Here is a 17,321-nt window from a genome sequence, read left to right as displayed (position 1 = left end):
AGGAACTAGGTGTATGGATATGTGATTTTGAGATTAAAGTTAATCTTAAAATGTAAGTAAAATGTGGAAAGTATCCTCAAAAAAAGTCAGTCTTTCCCCTGAGCCAGATATCTCAGTACCAATAATCAATGTTTTAAGCAACAGGAGAAGTGAAGACACTGGCATTTTACAAGATGAACCATCTTTATGTCATAACTATCATTTCAACGAAGCTCATGATGTGTAAGTGGGTATCAAGAAGTGAGAAGTGACAGCAATGGAACTCCCTCCAGTTGATTTCATTAATAATTTTTGTTTTATTTTAAAATTGTTATTAAATTTATTCATCTTTTTTTTTTCTTTTTGAAATTACAGATTCTTCAATCCTACTCTGCACTGTCTTATCTGTGGCCATGAATTTTTGTTCATTTTCCCATAACTGTGGTCATCAGAATTCATAGAGCACCAGAGTAGAGGATGGTGTTCTAATCAGGGATATCAAAATGACAGTTTCCTTAAAATAGCAGAAGGAATCAGGAAGAGATGAAGAGCCAGAAGATGTGCACACTCTTCCAACCTAGTCAGCAAAACACAGGGCTGGCAATTCTATCATTGCTAATTTGTTCCACAATTTAGAGATGCTCTGAACTCAAGAGGTTAGAGTGCCATCAAAATTCCATGCTATTCCTTGGGGAGTTACTATATCTTAAAGATCGTGCTCATAGTCAACCATTAACCTCAGCAAAGATAAGACGGCCAAGTAACTACAGACATGGGCAAACAGTCCAAATTACTGGCTAACCTGAAAAGCCACTCTGGTGGCCATGTAGATGCATTTGCTCCCATAGTGACAATTGTTTTAGAAGGATTAGGATGAGATAATTATTACTTGGAGTTCTCAGAGGTACCACACCTTTTAAGAAGTTTGGCTCTGGAATGGGTGTGCTTACTTCAGAATAAATTAGCCAATATCAGTTACAGAGAAATAAGATTACAGGTTGAACAGGATCAGAGGGAAGACAAGGAGTTCAGCTGAGTTTGTGTTATCTGTTAGAAATCCAAGTGAAGATGTGGAGAAGGCAGCTGGATACACAAATCTGGAGTTTGGTAGAGAAGTCCAGGATGGAGACATAAATTTGTGAATTGTCAGCTGAAGATGGTTGGCCAAAGATGTCTATTTGGCTAAGACCAACAGGAGAAGATTTTATTTCTTACTTCAGGTGTGCTGGAAATTATTACTTAGTCTGGACCTCAGGAGGGAAATGGGATGCATAAATAAGACTTTGGGATCTCTGGCAGATATGACCCAGGACTGTGCTGACTATTTAAAGGCCTATTTCTGTGCCCACTGGGATGACTATGTCGTCCCAGATTTCTATATAATATATTTCATTCATAACTGATGGCTGATTCAAAAGAGAGTGTATGATCAACATAATGACGAGAACCCAGAAATAAATTAGGATGTTTTCAAGATATTGGACTATGGCATAGTTTAGCATGTCACAAAAAGAACATTTATGAAGTTTTGAGAATTAAAAATGGTTATTGCAAAGAGAGAATGGCATGACAGTGAATAATAATGATTCTTCAACATATAGAAGTCTCTTCTTTTCTGTTTGTCTCCCTCTCTGATGCATATTTTCCCAAAAAGAGACTATTAACACAGTGGTCCTGGAAGGATTGTAAGCCTCAAAGCTTGGGAAGCTTTCTGGTTTAGAGACATAAGAGCTCATCAGAGCTAAACAGACCAGGATGGGTTCAGAGGGAACCTTGTTCTGGTCTACAGGACTAGAGAGGGAACTAAATTGTGGTTTTGAAATTGTCTTCTAAATTGTCCTGGAAGGCTGACACACTTCCCAAGAATATTGACGTTTATCTGATTGCAGAGCTTTGTGGTCTCTCTCTCTCTCTCTCTCTCTCTCTCTCTCTCTCTCCCCCCTTCTCCCACCTAAGCAAGTTAGAGATGTGAAAGAAAGTAGGAGAGGTTATAAACTCACTCCAGCTCCAAGATCACAGAGATGAGAGTGGATAAATCACAATGTAAATCCTCTGGCACGTAACATCTGAGCCTCAAGGACAGACAGTCTGGATGCCAAAAATTGAAGGGCAAAGTCTTCTCCAATCTTGTGCCCACTTAAATACATGGACTTGGAATTATAAGAACTTTTCTGAGGCCTCAGAGTCTCTCATATTTTAAGTCAAAATCTCTTGGCTTTTGACTATGCAGGAGATGTAATGTCACCATGAACATGTAAACACTGGAAGCTAAGCTGGGTAAGAACTTTCCTATTACTACATTTCTTGCCACCAAAGACCCTCCTAAGATGGACTCTCCTGTCTTTAATCTCATTAGAGATCTTCTTTGGCTGAGAAATGGGTTTCATGTCTAGAAATTATACACTATAAAGTCCGGAACAGCATTGCATCTTTTGAAGGGCCAGTCATAATGTGGCATGTCTTAGTAATATTAATTTGGATTCCATCCAGAAAGGAATCAGGATCATATGGCCTTGGATTCTGGATAATACCATCATGCTACAAGATGTTCTTTTGGGGTTCAATGATTCCCAATGTTTCAACATTTGTTTACATAAAAGCAGGCAAGACCTTAGTAACTCTACAAGCATGAGGTCATTAAGCAATTGTGAAAATTGAAAGCTTGAAAATATACTTGGAGGAATCTCATAGTGTTTGATTTTACTCAGCCGTTTTACTGGATTTGGTGGTTAGTATTATCCAAAACCTTTTTCTTCTCCTATGTCAACATTTGGGTCTCTCAAAAATTGTCTGTGGAGTAAGAGTCAATTACAGCTGATTGGGCAACTTGATCATATTTGGGAACTGACTCAGAATTCCAAATTAATTTATTTGCTGAAGAAGTATGTAGGCACAAGTTCCATACAATTTCAAAATGAATTTGATATACAGAGATATCCCCAAGTACTTCCATTAGATGTCACTGGAAGACCCATCATGCTTGGACACATGGGGCACTTCAAAGACCCTTTCTGTAACTTGGATCCATGCCTAAAGGTAGCATTCTCCTTGGTAAATTGGAGAATCAGTGAGGGAAAGAATAATTCTCCATCTATTACTCAGTTAGAATTTCAATCCTAGCATTCTTCTAAGTAGAACCCTAGCATTCTTCTACTGAATAGTCAAAAACAAGAGATGACAAGGCAAGGCATCAGATTAGGCCCATGACACTCATCTGCAGAGCATTAGGCATTGGCAATCCAGCACCGTGGAGAGCTCCACTGGGGGCACAGAACCTCTAACAGGTATGGAGATGCTGTGGTTAAGCAGTCGATAGACTAGTAACCAGGTGATGGAGGAGGGGCATAATGGACAAGAAATTACTTAATTTGTTTAACAAACAGGAGAGAGAGAGAGAGAAATAATTCTAGGGCACTAACTAGAGAGTACAGGCCTGTCTTTACAGTTTTTAAATAATGGTTAACATCTAAATGCCAGATACTGTGGTCAGCACTTTACACGCAAGATCTTGAATCCTCACAGGCATCCTATGAGTAAGGAACAGTTTGCCATTTATTTATAATTTCTGTTTAATAGGAAAGGAAATAAAGACTTAAACATCATGACTAAACAGTCCAAGTCCAATTAACAAATGGCAGTGCCCAGATTTTGACCCATGTGTTTACTGTGATGTCCAACTAATTAGGCAGAAGGCTTTGCAATGATGTAGTATAAGGTATCTATGGTAGATCGCAAAAATACTTTTTCACTCCTCCCTGTACCCATGCCCTTTACAATGTGACTCTGCAGTTTCTCCCATCAAGAGGACTAATCTATTTGCCTTATTGAATCTGCTTTGGCCAATAGAATGTGGCAGAAGTGATACTGTGCCATCTCTGAGTCTAGGCCTCAAAAGTTTATTCTCTCTCTCTCTCTCTTTCTCTTTCTCTCTGTCTCTCTCTCAGCTCTCTCAACCCTGCTTAGCCACAAAGTGAATGAGCCTAACCTAAACTGCTGGAGTCCATGGAATAGAGATGAGCCAACCAAGGTGAAGCCGTCTATAGCAGCCAGCCCCTAGCCTTCCTGCCAGCTGACCACATATGTATGAGTGAAACCAGAAGAACTTCTCCAATGAATTCAGACAAAATTGTCAACTCATAGAATCATAAACTAAATAAATTGTGGTTGTTTCAAGCCACTGAGTTTTGGGGTGGTTTGTTATGGAGCATAAGCTAACTGATGCATTACCTTAATAACTTCACCAAGCTCCTTCCAAATCATCTATTCAGATAGGATGCTTTTGAGATACAAATAAGAAGACACTCTTACTCAACTGGCTTTAAAAATAAGGAAAATCTATTGACACTCTTACTCGACTGGCTTTAAAAATAAGGAAAATCTATTAACACATAAATAAAAGACCATGGTAGGGTAAACCCAGGGTTAGTTTACTTAATGGTCCAATTCTATCGTCAAAGGAGCATTTTTCCATGGCACCACCATCAATATGTTGATTTATGCTCTGAAGAAAGCTTCCCTCATGACCACAAATTGGCTACATTCATTCCAAGCATCACATCTAGAAATGACAACATATCATAGAAAAAGAGGGACAATTTCTTTCCAAGAACCTCTCTCTCTCTGCATTTTCTAAGAGCAAGGAAACTTTCCCAGGGGACAATGATAACTGGCTTAGACTAATCAGGATTTATATCTAGCCATGTTGGCTAAACTTGGCTTAACTTAGCCTTAAGGAATTAGAAGGGAACGCCTGTTATATGCATAGTATAGGTAGTGCTAGATTCAACCACTGCAGAAGGGCCTATTTCTGGGGATATTTTCTGCAGAGATTTTGTTCCAGCCATGATATTTACATTTTTATGAGGTTCAGACACTGAAAACAGAACTTGAAAGATCATCTTCTTGCATTGTCTGAGAGGTGCTTCTATCTTAAGATCAATATCATGCTGACGCCTCTACCCACTGACCACATAAGACATAACTAGATAAGACTAGGCAAGATGAAGAGAAAATCTTGATAGAAGAGAATAGAGTTTCCTGGCCACTATCCAACTTTTTCCATGGGTGTAGAACTCCAAAATGATGTCAACAACTATTTACCCAATGTATGAGGGAAATGAGAAAATGCACACACATAGAACACATGGTCTCTGGTTCATAATCCCATGTTGGCAATATGTACCCAGATGACACAGATAAAAGATGACATGAATATGTTCTAATTTGTAATGTTATATGGTCTTTCAGAGAAATAGGTCAGAGTGGGACTGTGTTAGTCAGGGTTCTCTAGAGAAAGAGAACCAACAGGAGAGATCTGTAATATGAGATTTAGAAAGGTGTCTCATGCAACAGTGGGGATGGAAGAGTCCCAAATCTGTAGGGCAGGCTGTGAAGCTGGAAGCTCTGATGAAGGATCTGGATGAACTCCACAGTAGAGGCTCACTGGCTGAAGAAGCAGTGAAAGAGTCTCTGCTCTTCCTTAAAAGCCTTCGCCTGATTGGATTATCTCTTTGTGGGAGGCGTGTCTTGGTTGATTGCAGATGTAATCAGCTGCAGATGTGATCAATTGACTGATTATTCAATATACCAGCCTTCCGATTTATCAAACTGCCACGAAATATCTTTGCAGTAACAGACAGGCCAGTGCTTGCCTGACCAGACAACTGGCCTCATCATTTGGCCAAATCGACACCAGAATCTAACCATCACAGGGACCAAGAGGTCAGGTAAGCTTTCTGAAAGAGATGAGACTGAATCATAGAGACTACTGCTACTGTGAATGATAGTAATACCTATATCCAAGCTTTGTTGAGTGCTTAATATGTGCTAGTTGGAGTTTAACTGCTTTACATGTATTCCCTCATTTAATCCTCACAACAACCCTATGAAGTAAGCAATGGTCCCGTCCTTATTTTCTGGATGAAGATAACTGAGGCACAGCAAAGTTAAGGAACTTTCCCCAAATCCCAGTGCTGGAGAACAGAACTGGGGATATGAACCTGAGAAGTCTGGCTTTAAGTCCAGGCTTTTTGTGATCAGAAAGGACTTTCTGAAATAATTTTTATCACAGGCAAAGAAGTCAGCGACAGCCAAGCCATGAAGAACCAAAATGATGTGGCTGGACAGCCTTAAAAGATGGTCCCATGATGACACCAAACTTACATGAGTTACAAACACAGTTTTTCTTGTATTTATGCTGCGTGTTTCTTCTTGATTTTTCACTGAGGGGAGACAATCAGTGTCCAAACCCATCTTGGTAATAAGCTATGCTTTTCTCAGTGTGCTCAGAATACTCAGGATTTGAGAATAATTGGAGATCACAGGTTTACAGATGACAACCTCAAATGGCATAACAGAAACTCTGTTCTCTTCAAAGCATGTGCATAACAGTGATAGTTGCCTCCCAGAGAATATTTGGCACTATCTGGTGATATTTTGGGTGGTCACAACTGCAGGGAGGGTGCTCCTTCATCTGGTGGGTAGAAGCCCAGGCTGCGTGAAACATCCCACAATGCACCGGGCAGCCCCCACAACAAAGAATTATCTGGCTCCCCAATGTCAAGATATTGAGGGGACCTAACTACACAGTATCATGAACAAAGTGCTCTCAAGAACTGTGTGAGTATAAGTCCAACTCCCCATGTCTTAATCAGGGCCAAGAACATTAGCAAATTACCTCCTGTCTAGTAGCACAACTGCTGAGGCATTCGAACACAAGGCACCTACACCTTTTAGAGCTGTATATGGTCTCAATAACAAATATGGAGAAGGCAGGAAAAAAAAAGAGACATAAACATCAATCAGTACAAATAATTAGCCCTGACTAGACCTTCCTAGGGGAGAGGCCTAACACACAGTCCATGTGGGGTGCCAGCATTCCTGACCCCGTGGAGTCGGCACCAACACCTTCGTGGAGGTTGTCATTCTTCAGGCGAGGAACCCACTGCTCCACAAAGTTAGTTAACTAGCTCTGTCACCCTGTCAGAGAACTGGGGTAAAATCTGTCAGTGTGCTTTCCGTTGTAACTGCTGCCTCTTTCAATGGGGTTTCCATGAGGTGATAGTTCAGAAGAAACAGTAAGACTGTTGAAGAGGAAAATAATGACGATTTTTAAAAACACGAAAATGATGGGATACTTCTGCCTTGCAATCCATTGACATCAATAATTAGAAGCTATTATCCAGATCGTGTTACTCTCCTGAGAAAAGGACAGGAAGAAACGGTCTGAAAGGACACAGCGAAACCTTGTGTTGAGTCCTGAGGGAGAATGGCTCAACAGCTGGAAACACGGCCACTGACTCCTGCAGGACGTGGTGTCAGCAGCATGTCTGGTGGGCTTGAGAAGACAGATGATCTGCTGAGGAGGGTGGAATGTGGACCTGACCAAGGAGGGGGATGTGAATGGCCGGGGCTCCTCACAAAGGCTGTGGTGGGAATGAGCCCGAGACCACAGTCCAGCTGCCCCTTCTCCCTGCCAACCTTCCTGCCCCCCTTTCATCTGCAATGACCTTGGTCTATGGCCCAGTGCACCCGCCATCACATCTCTAACAGCACGTCTGCGTGGCCACTCCCTCCTTTCCCTTCCAACCCTCCCAGGGGTCCTTTTCTCCTGGACCTTTGTAATTTTGGTCTTCAGTGGTTAAATATAGCTGGTGAATATGTGGATACTTATTATGCTATTCCTCCAACTATCCTCCATGTCTGAAAATTTGTATAATTGAAAATGGGTTGGGGGGATTCTTAGCGGGAATTGAGGGCAAATTATATAGAGCCATGTCACCATTTAGAGGCTTTGGCTTTACCCTAGGAGAGACGGAGGGCCATGGGTAGAGAAATGACATGGCCTAGTTTTCTGTTTTAACAAGATATGTCCAGATTTTCTTCCTCTTTTAAAATCTGACTCCAGAGCAGGAGGATGAAGAGAGCATTATGGGTGCACGCGTGCCGGAACCTCTGCAATGCACCCTGGATTTCCCACAAGAAAAGTTGAAATAGCAAATGTCCTCAATCAAGTCATGGCACAGGAAGAACCAACCAACAATCAACCAATTGCTACATAAGTTCTCTAAAGCAAAAATATAATCCTCATTTAAAAAATGTTCCCATTGTGAAATACACTCAATGTGACCAAAAACCTGACTTCCCTCTACACCACTGCCCAAAGTTTTGTGTTCAGTTTGGACTCAAAATCATCCCGGCCACCATTTTTCACACTTCTCAGTCTCGGGCTGTCAACCCCAGTTCTTGTCCTCCATCAAGTACTCTCCTGGCATGACAAAGATGACATGATCAAGTTATTCCAGGAAGAGGACTTGATGCCAAAATAATTTTCAATTGGTAATAAGCTAAAAGTAGAGTGATAATAATTTAACAATGGAAATGACAAGCCACTATGAAACCTCTAATGCAATGAATGAAAGTTTTGAAACAGTATAATTTGGGGCAAGGTATTAAATGTGTTAGCCTGTTTCCTCTTTTGTTAAGTCGGATTAGTAATGCTTGCCTTATATACCTAGGGGGTACTGTGAGAATTAGAGGAAATAAATAATGAAAATGAATAAAACTTGGGGAAGAGAACATGCCCTGTGAATAAAACTTTTAAACTATGTCTGAAAGGAGATAGTGACACTAATCAACTTGAATCCACAAAGAAAAAAAAATAGTTTGGCAAAAATATTTTACTATAAGTATAAATATTCATATCCACAGTGACTAAATCTTAGAAGTAATGTAACCTACCTATGTGGAAAGATGGAAAGACACATAAATCTGGAAGGGATTGGTGGAAGGGTATATAAGAGAGAGGAAGATAGACCCTCATTATCTCTGGGGAGGTTTTGTAAATAGCATTTTATTTGTTGATCTATTGGAATGTGCTGTGTCAAAGCACCACGTTTAAAATTACAACATGAGGCTTTGTGTAACCATTGTACTACTAAAATGAACCTTGATATTCCCCTTTATAGGTAGGAGGATGATGCTCTAGTGGAAAGATAATATGTGAAAGGAATTATGTGCCTTGATCATCCTTGGATTTTTGGCTAAGGTATTAACACTGGCAAACCTCTGCCAGTTTTGAGCAAGCAGATTTTAATTCTCATAGACACTGTTTAAGTTTTCTTTGGCTCTTCAAAGACCAGGTTCATTCACCTGGAACTGTCCCAAATGAAAACCAAAAGGCTTGGCATATGAAAGAATGGTTCCCCCTCCCCACACACCGGCTTGCAGCCCTGTCTTCCCAGGGACTTTTGAGCCCTTGCTGTAGGAGCCCCAAGCAACGAAGAAGCGATGATGGGTGACTCATTCCCACGTACTTGACAGCCCAGACACAGGCACCAATCCTCAATGTAAGAGAGCCTAAGTGTCATTGATCTGGGACACAAAATTCTGACATATTGACTAGTTCATTCAACAAAACAGCTTGTCCATCCAGTTAGATAAAAAGTTTAAACTAAATTGATTGGGAGTTGATTCATTAAATATCAATTGGCTCAATGATAGTCATAGAGTAAAAAATTTAACCATTTAAAAACATGATCATCATTACCCAAATGGGTAGAATTTAATACTAAAATAATTAGCTGTGTTCCCCACCCTAGGCCACCTCAGTGGCTCCCTCTCTCTCCCTCTCCCTCTCTCCTCAAGGATCATATCAGGATCAAATTCTTGGGGGCTAAATGAGAATGTTGTTGGGGCTAGAAATAATGTATACTTGGAAGTTTTTTCTTTGTAACTATACTAGTCGTTTTGTGGGGGGGGGGGGGTTGTATTTCCCTTCTACCATATTCCTACCAGATCTACGTGTGGTTGTGCCTTCCCACATGGATAGGTTATCTTACCTCTGAAATTCAGCCACATATATTGTACTACATATAGTTCCCCTAAATAAACCCTTTTATTTCTACTTTATGGCCTCAAGTTGAGTAGTTGCATAGTTGAGTAATTTACCACTTTGAATAAACAATTTAAAATTTTCATTCACAGAGTACATTTTGTTTACTAATTTTAATGTTTTCTATTATATATTTCATTTGATTCTCACAATAGCCCTTTGGGCAGATGAGGTAGTATTAGTTCCTTTTATAAGATCGTCTAGTTTGGGAAAAGATTTGCATCAAATGGGGACAAATTCTTTAACTGAGTTGTCTATTCTCTACTTTTATGAAACCCTGCTCACTTGCGGCCACCCAAATAGTAAATGGTGGTGGTAAGATTAGAACTCAGGCAGTACAAGTAATGCTGTGCATGGGGATCTGAGGCATGTCCTATCTCCAAACAGAATATTTCTGCAGGCGATCACACGATGGTCTCATTAAGTAGGATGCAAATAGTCCCTAAGGAGTATTATGTTTCTTCAGTTCCCATGTTGCTACTAAATGGTTTTCAAGGGATTTGGGGTTTCAGAGTTGCAAAGAAAGGATTGTGAAAATGCATTCCTCTAGCCCTAGCATTCTCTACAACTATGTGAAACAACCAGCCACTTAATATAGAATGACTTCTTGCAAACTTTTTCTCCCTTACTCCAAGGCTTCCCCAGATAGCAACCAACCTGTTGGTGGTCAACAGAGAGACCCCTTAACCCCAAGATTTCTCTCTTTCACTATGAACAAGAAGTGCTTCTATTCCATCTTTCAGTATTGAAAGCTCAATTACTTTTTACACAGTATCACTCTAGTGTTTCACCTGTTTATTTCTTTCTCTTTCAACTTTTTTTTCCTGGTTTCTTTAGGAATGGACAGAGAGAGCACAGGAGGAGGAGTAGAAGGATAAGGTCATATCACAGAATCAAGATGGGAGAGCATGTCAAAGAGGGAGGCAGCATGCACAACACTGCAAAATGCTTCAGAGAGATTTGGTGGGGGGGGGACACCAAGAAGCTGTGGCCCTGACAACCATAAATTCACTAGTGACCTTTGAGGGAGCAGTTTTCTTAGGGTTGTGGGCATGAAAGCCAGAATGCAAAGTGCAAATGGATGGTAGTGAAACCAAGACAGTGAATTTAGATCCATTTTTAAATTTAACCTTTAAAGGTCTTCAGAATGTCTATAAGTTCCCTTTATCAGTTCCGTTTAATTTCATATTCTTCTATTAAAACCTGTTTTTCCTCAAGCACTGACAATCAAAATATTAATTGTGTTCTTTTATGTTTGTTTTCATTAAATTGTTGGCATTGAAACAGCATTGTCTTTGACAGGTTACATTATAAATGTATAATATTTCACGTATATCATGGGTTAATAAGCTGTGTGAGCTGGCTTAAAGGCGATATCATCATATATAATATATTTACATGGGTGACAAATTTCCTAAATCCCAAAGAACTGACCAGCAAAATAATACCTTGAACCATGTAAAATTGACATTTTGTAGTTCAAAAAATGATTGTATATTTTCAATTTCATATGCTTTCACGAAATAAGTTTCAAATGCAACCCTGATACAGACTTTATATTGCCAAAACGTCATCGTTCATTAAATATAGTGGGCATCAGTCAATGGCTTAAGATGACTAATGGAGTTCAAGGAACTCCAGGGGTGATTAGAGACACAAGTCTTCATTGAACTTTTGCTGAATTTTCCAAATAAGGGTCATCTGTTCACTGTAGCAAGGTACCTGACAATGGCACCTCCCAGGTCTGCCTGCCCCTGGTGGTCAGCTCTTGTTCCATCTATTCCAGTGGTCCTGGGGGTGACCCAGCCCTGTTGTGCTTCCAGATTAGGTCAAAAGGTATTAAACACATAAAACAAAAGAGGGTTCAGAGGTAGACGAAAATGGCAGCATAAGATGGTCCAGGGTGCTTTCCCCCACAGAATCTTTGAAAAACTAATAAAAAGCTGGCAGAGTCATCTTCCTCAAAATCCCAGAAAATAGGTAAAGGGTTGCAGTAACTGGGCAAGTGCTGAATCAATAAAACTCAGCCTTAAAAAAGGTAGAAGAAGTGGTTCAGTGCCCTGTCATGCTTGCCTGCCATGTGGGAGATTCAGGTTCAATTCCCAACCCATGCACCCAAAAACTACCACCACTACAACAACAAAAGGTAGGAAAAGCTCCTGACACCCTTACTGGCCCCTCCTCCAACCCCTCCTTGACACCAGGTGAAGCCAGCCTGTGCTCCCATTGTGAATCCCTGGCCTGCTCTGGAGAGAGCAGAGTAACCACTATGCTAACACTGAGGTGCCTATATGTCAGTGCCAATCTAGCACAAGGCAGCCTGAGCAACTGAACCAGGAAGCTCATCCGGCTCTCCCTCCGAGAACTTGCCCTGCGGACAGGAGCAGCTTGTAGAGAGCTAAATCAGTCTAACAGACAATTAAATCAAAGTGGTCTGGGGCAAAAGAATAACTGCTTTAAGAAATACGGCAGAGCATGGACAGGGGAGTCTACTTCTTAGGGAGTAGAGGGGACATTTGAATTCCTGTAAATGGGGAAATTCTAAAAGCCACCAACAAACACTAACCCAATACAAGACACAGGCTCAAAAAAAGACAGAGAGGACTCTACACTTTACTTCTGCCACAGGTTTACTTTTGCCACAGGTTGATCTTCTTTTTGTTTTATTTTGTTTTGTTTCATTATCTTCACTGAGAAAAAAATGTCACAGCATTTCAGACTTTATTCAAACACATAGACAGCAGCAAAGGGCACAAGAATGAGAGGTTTGGCCCTGGGCACCTGGGTCAAAGGCCATGCTAGAGGGTATGGTGCCCTCTTCGCCCTCCTCCCCTGGCATCTCTAGCCCTTCCTCTCTACACCTCACTGACACCCCCTGAGGTCAGTTAAAATGTGAGGAGATGAAGTCACTTTAGAGGAGGTTAGGCCCCACCTCACTGCCAAGGGAAAAGGTCAGATTCTGAGGAAAAGAGAAGTAGAGCTGCCTGTTGTCACTCCAGAGGTTCCAGGCTGCTCCTGGGCCTTGGATCTGGGACAGAGAAAAAGGTGGGAAGCCACTCTGCATTCGGCAGTACCGGGCAGCTGGAGAGAGTGGGCCACTGGCCGTGTGGCACCCCCAAACTGATGGGTAGAACTCTCTTTGAGGTTATTAGGCAGATTTTGCTGGGGTTGGGGGGGGGTGGGAAGATTTTTAAGCAAGAACTTAGTTTATAAAGGGCATGGGTAAAACACTTTCCAGAAACTTTAAGAAATGAGGCAGTCTCAGATTCCTGGAGCATTGGAACAATTTACATTTTCATTGTGTTGCAGTGAGGAGAGAAACTGGGTGAAAAGCAGTCCTCTGAGAGAGTTGAAATAACATTTAGTTCTTCTCAGAGCATTTAGTTTGGGGCTCAACTGCAGTCATTTTACAGGATTGGCTGTGGAATTGTGAAAAGATAAATGAAAAGACAAATACCTTCATGAGACACTTGATCAATGTCAGACCCCCAGCCCACCTCTCTTCTTCTTGCTGAACTTGGTAAAGAGGCTGGGGTTGGTCCAGGGGCATCTGCCCAGCTTTGAGCCCTAGTCCATGCTGTGTCTAGGCATGCCCCAGGAACCAGAGGGACAAGGGGTCTACAGCAACTAGGGAATTCGGTACAGGCCCCAAAGGAAGCTGCTTTTCCCTTAGGCAGTCACGAGTTACTCATCCCTATTGGCCAAAGAGCACCTCTTCCAAACTCCGTCCTCTCTGGTCACTCTTACCATTTTCTTTACCTTTCCTTGGATTACCAAATCTTTTTTTTTTCCTGAAAGATACAACAGGATGGATACTGTAACCTTTTTGAAGGGGTGGCCGCTCTTACTGTTTGTAAAAATCCATCTACCATTTATAACCATGACAATACTGGGCCCAGGGCAGATTTCTGAGGCATCAACATGTATTCTTGCTTTTTTTTTTTTAACTTATTTTTTATTTTATTGTGGTAACATACGAACAATGTAAAATTTCCCATTTTAACTATTGTCAAATGTACAATTCAGTGGTGTTCATTACATTCATGGTGCTGTGCTACCTTCACCACCATCTAAATGACAAAGGCGTCTTTTTTTAATTTTCCCTCTGTCTCTTTTTTTTATTGTGAAATATAACAGATAAAAAAAACCATTAAATTTCAAAGCACACTGCAACAATTAGTTATAGAACAGATTTCAGAGTTTGGTATGGGTTACAGTCCCACAATTTCAGGTTTTCCCTTCTAGCTGCTCCAAGACACTGAGACTAAAAGAAATATGAATATGATTCAGCAGTCATGCTCAATTGTTAAACTGTACCTTCTCTGTCATAACTCCACCTTCTCCTTTGATCTTTCTCCTGCTCTTTAGGGGTATTTGGTCTATGCCCATTCTAACTTTTTCATGTTGGAAAGGGCTGGCAATAATATGGGATGGGGCATGGAACTATCTGATGATCTGGAGAGGCTGGCCACTCTGGGTTTAGGACTTATCTGGCCTAGGGATCCATATGGAAGTTCTAGGATTCTGGAAAGTAAACATAGTACACAGAACCTTTATAGGATCTCAGATAGAGTTCTAGGTGTCCTTTAGGGTTGGCAGGAATGCTTTCAGTAGGGGGTTGGCAAACTATGGTAAACAGTAATATCTAGCTGAAGCTTGCATAAGAGTAGTCTCCAAAATAGCCTCTCGACTCTGTTTGAACTCTCTCAGCCATTGATGTCTTATTTGTTACAATTCTTTCCTCCTTTTTGGTCAGGAAGGCATTGTTGATCCCACGGTTCCAGAGCCAGGTTCATCACTGGGATTCATATCCTATGCTGCCAGGGGGACTTACCCCCTGCATGTCATGTCCCACATAGAGGGTAGGGTAATAATTTTACTTGCAGAGTTGGACTTAAAGAGAGAGGCCACATCTGAGCAACAAAAGAGGTCCTCTTAGGCACAACTAGAGGTAAGCATAGTTTCTTCACTACATAAATAAGCTCCACAAGAGCAAGCCTAAAGATCTAGGGTTTCACCTACATAACACATATTCTTGTATTGGGTTTTTAGACATATAGTGACAGCTGACACCCCTGTACATTTCTATCCTACTGTACAGACACAGAAAATAAGGGGGGAAATGATAATCTGGGGGAAGAGTCAAGCCATTTAGGCATAATCAGGTAACAAGCTCAAAAGACACCTGGCACAATCTATGGTCATTTCCAAAAATTTCTACTCTAGGGACCCCTAGTAAGCAGTTGAGCTGTGGAGTGTGGAAAACCTCAGCACTGCATACTACCCAGGAGTACCTGTACAAGGCCTGAAGTGTGGCCTTGTACAGGCGGAGCATTCGTCAGAGGCACCTTCTATGCCTGCATTCGATTTGCCATACTATTGAAAATTATCCAGGAAAAACAAGAATTTCTGGTCCTTTTACATTTCATGACTGCTCACTGAGACCCAAAAGCTCAAAAAGAAAGCCCAGACACATGTTCTGCAGTCCCAGCCCAAAGGAGGGTTTCCCACTTCAACTGCGCCAAAGTAATCGTTCAACCTTGGCCAAACAAGTATTCAGTCCTCGACAACATGGCACTCCATAGAAAGCAGTATGGTGAGGAGAGGGGCTGGAGATGCAGTGAGTCCCTGGACTGCCCCGCAAGTGCACACACACTACTGGGGATTATACAAAGTTATCAATAACATCGTGAGTCAGGTTTGCCAAGATGGAAACCAAGAAGAGGAGCAAGATATCACACATTCAGTCAAGGCATTTCCAAGAGAAGATCACAGAAATAGCACATTTGGATACAACAACATTTGGCAACTTTCTAAGAAACAGGCTTCCTGACCACAAGCCATCAGAAGGTCTAAAAAGTCCCTTTATCCTTGGTCCAGATTAAAACCTCAATCCAATTAGACATATGCTGCATTACTTTTAGCGAGCATGGAAGTTGGGGAAAGGTAGTGTTACAAAGCAGCTGCAAACATCCGACTTGGTACGCTTGCGGGTGAAGATACAGTACAGCTCAGGGATAAATCCTCTTTCATTTGCTCCAGCTTCCTTGAAGTACAGGCCATGTATAAGGAGCTGGACCTTCCCCTTCCCCTTCCCCCAGATCCCCATAGAGGCCCCAACTGGGAATGAGCCTAGCTACTGTGAAAAGATTTGTTATAACATTGGCTAAGAAACCAAAAGCAGGTTTCTGAAAAGGTACTCTGCAGCCAGAATTCGCACCTCTCCTTGAAGTTGAGTGGAGCCTTTAGGTTTTGACTTCTCCACTGGGGCCCCAGCCTCAGCTTTGCTTTGCAGTGCTGGTTACTGTACAGGACATCTATCTGAATTTCAGATAGATGCTCTTCCAGATTGCTCTCTGGACGTTTAGGATTCTGGAGTTTCTGATTCTTAATTTACATCCAAGGGCCTCTCTCCAGAAGAATCTTTGCCTTCTCACTAGATTCTAAGACAATGCCACTGGTAGAATTATTTGGTTCTCTGGTGACAGGAGGGGAATTCTGCCTGATCCTCATTTCCATAGTTTTTGGAAGATCCAATGCTGATTAGCTGTTTGACTTTCCAACCATCGTACGTGGTGGAGACCATCTGTGTAAGTGCCTCTTCTTGACACTGCAGGACTCTACTCATTGTTCCATAGCCTTTCCTTAATCAGTCACACAAGAGACATGATGTTGTAAAATTCTGCTTCTTCCAGCATACCTTGTGCCAATTCCTTACTGATGAGTTTCCCTTGTTGGAGATAGTTTAGGATAGGACCAAAGTAGGTAGGATCTCTGTCAATCAGATAGGCCCCTGTCTTTGTCTCTTCCTGGTCCATGTGAAGCTCTGAATCCTCCTGGCAGCAGAAGTGACAGAGGAAAGACTTTGGCTTCCAGCCTAGGTAGGGTCTGTCTGATAATAATGAAGTAGGAGCTACCCACATCGAGCTGGACCCAGCGGGCCAGGCCACCACCCCCTGCCCGCTCAGGCTGTCCTAGGATTCGCTTCCAGTGGCTGCATGGTGGTGGCAGGCAGATGGCTGTGCCTACAGGGTAAGGGCTGGGGGGCCCATGGCTGGGCCATCCCCATCGCCCAGCCCACTCCACCACTCCCTCCCAGCCCTGCCATTGCTGGATCCAGCTGCAGTTCAGCCATCTTAAGCTGCTGCCCCAAGCTGATCTTCTTGACAGGTGGGCTTAACTCTGAAGGAGTGCACCAGCCAGGGCACAGCCAATTGGCAAAGACTGTGGAAGCTGTTTTTTGCTTTGGTTTGTTTGTTTTTGTCGGATCTTGGCACTCAAAGAAATCTCTGTCACATTACTGCCTGGTTACAAACTTAAGGAACAGAGAGTTCAGGACTAAATCCCAGAGTTAACCCTTTAAAATATTAGAATGTATATGTATAACAAAAGAATACCAGAAAAACAAACAAACAAACAAAAAACAGGAAAATATAGCCCTTCCACAGGA

General features: G+C 41.8%; 1 pseudogene; it reads right to left on the bottom strand.

Moving 5' to 3' along the window:
- Positions 1-16,264: 16,264 nt before the first annotated feature.
- Positions 16,265-17,006, bottom strand: LOC143671181 (BTB/POZ domain-containing protein KCTD2 pseudogene; annotated as a pseudogene).
- Between the last annotated feature and the right edge of the window lie 315 nt (positions 17,007-17,321).

Source organism: Tamandua tetradactyla, chromosome X (genome assembly GCF_023851605.1).
Source record: "Tamandua tetradactyla isolate mTamTet1 chromosome X, mTamTet1.pri, whole genome shotgun sequence".
Classification (NCBI taxonomy): domain Eukaryota; kingdom Metazoa; phylum Chordata; class Mammalia; order Pilosa; family Myrmecophagidae; genus Tamandua; species Tamandua tetradactyla.
Note: the sequence above shows the minus strand (reverse complement) of the source record. Positions and strands in the feature narration are given on the sequence as shown.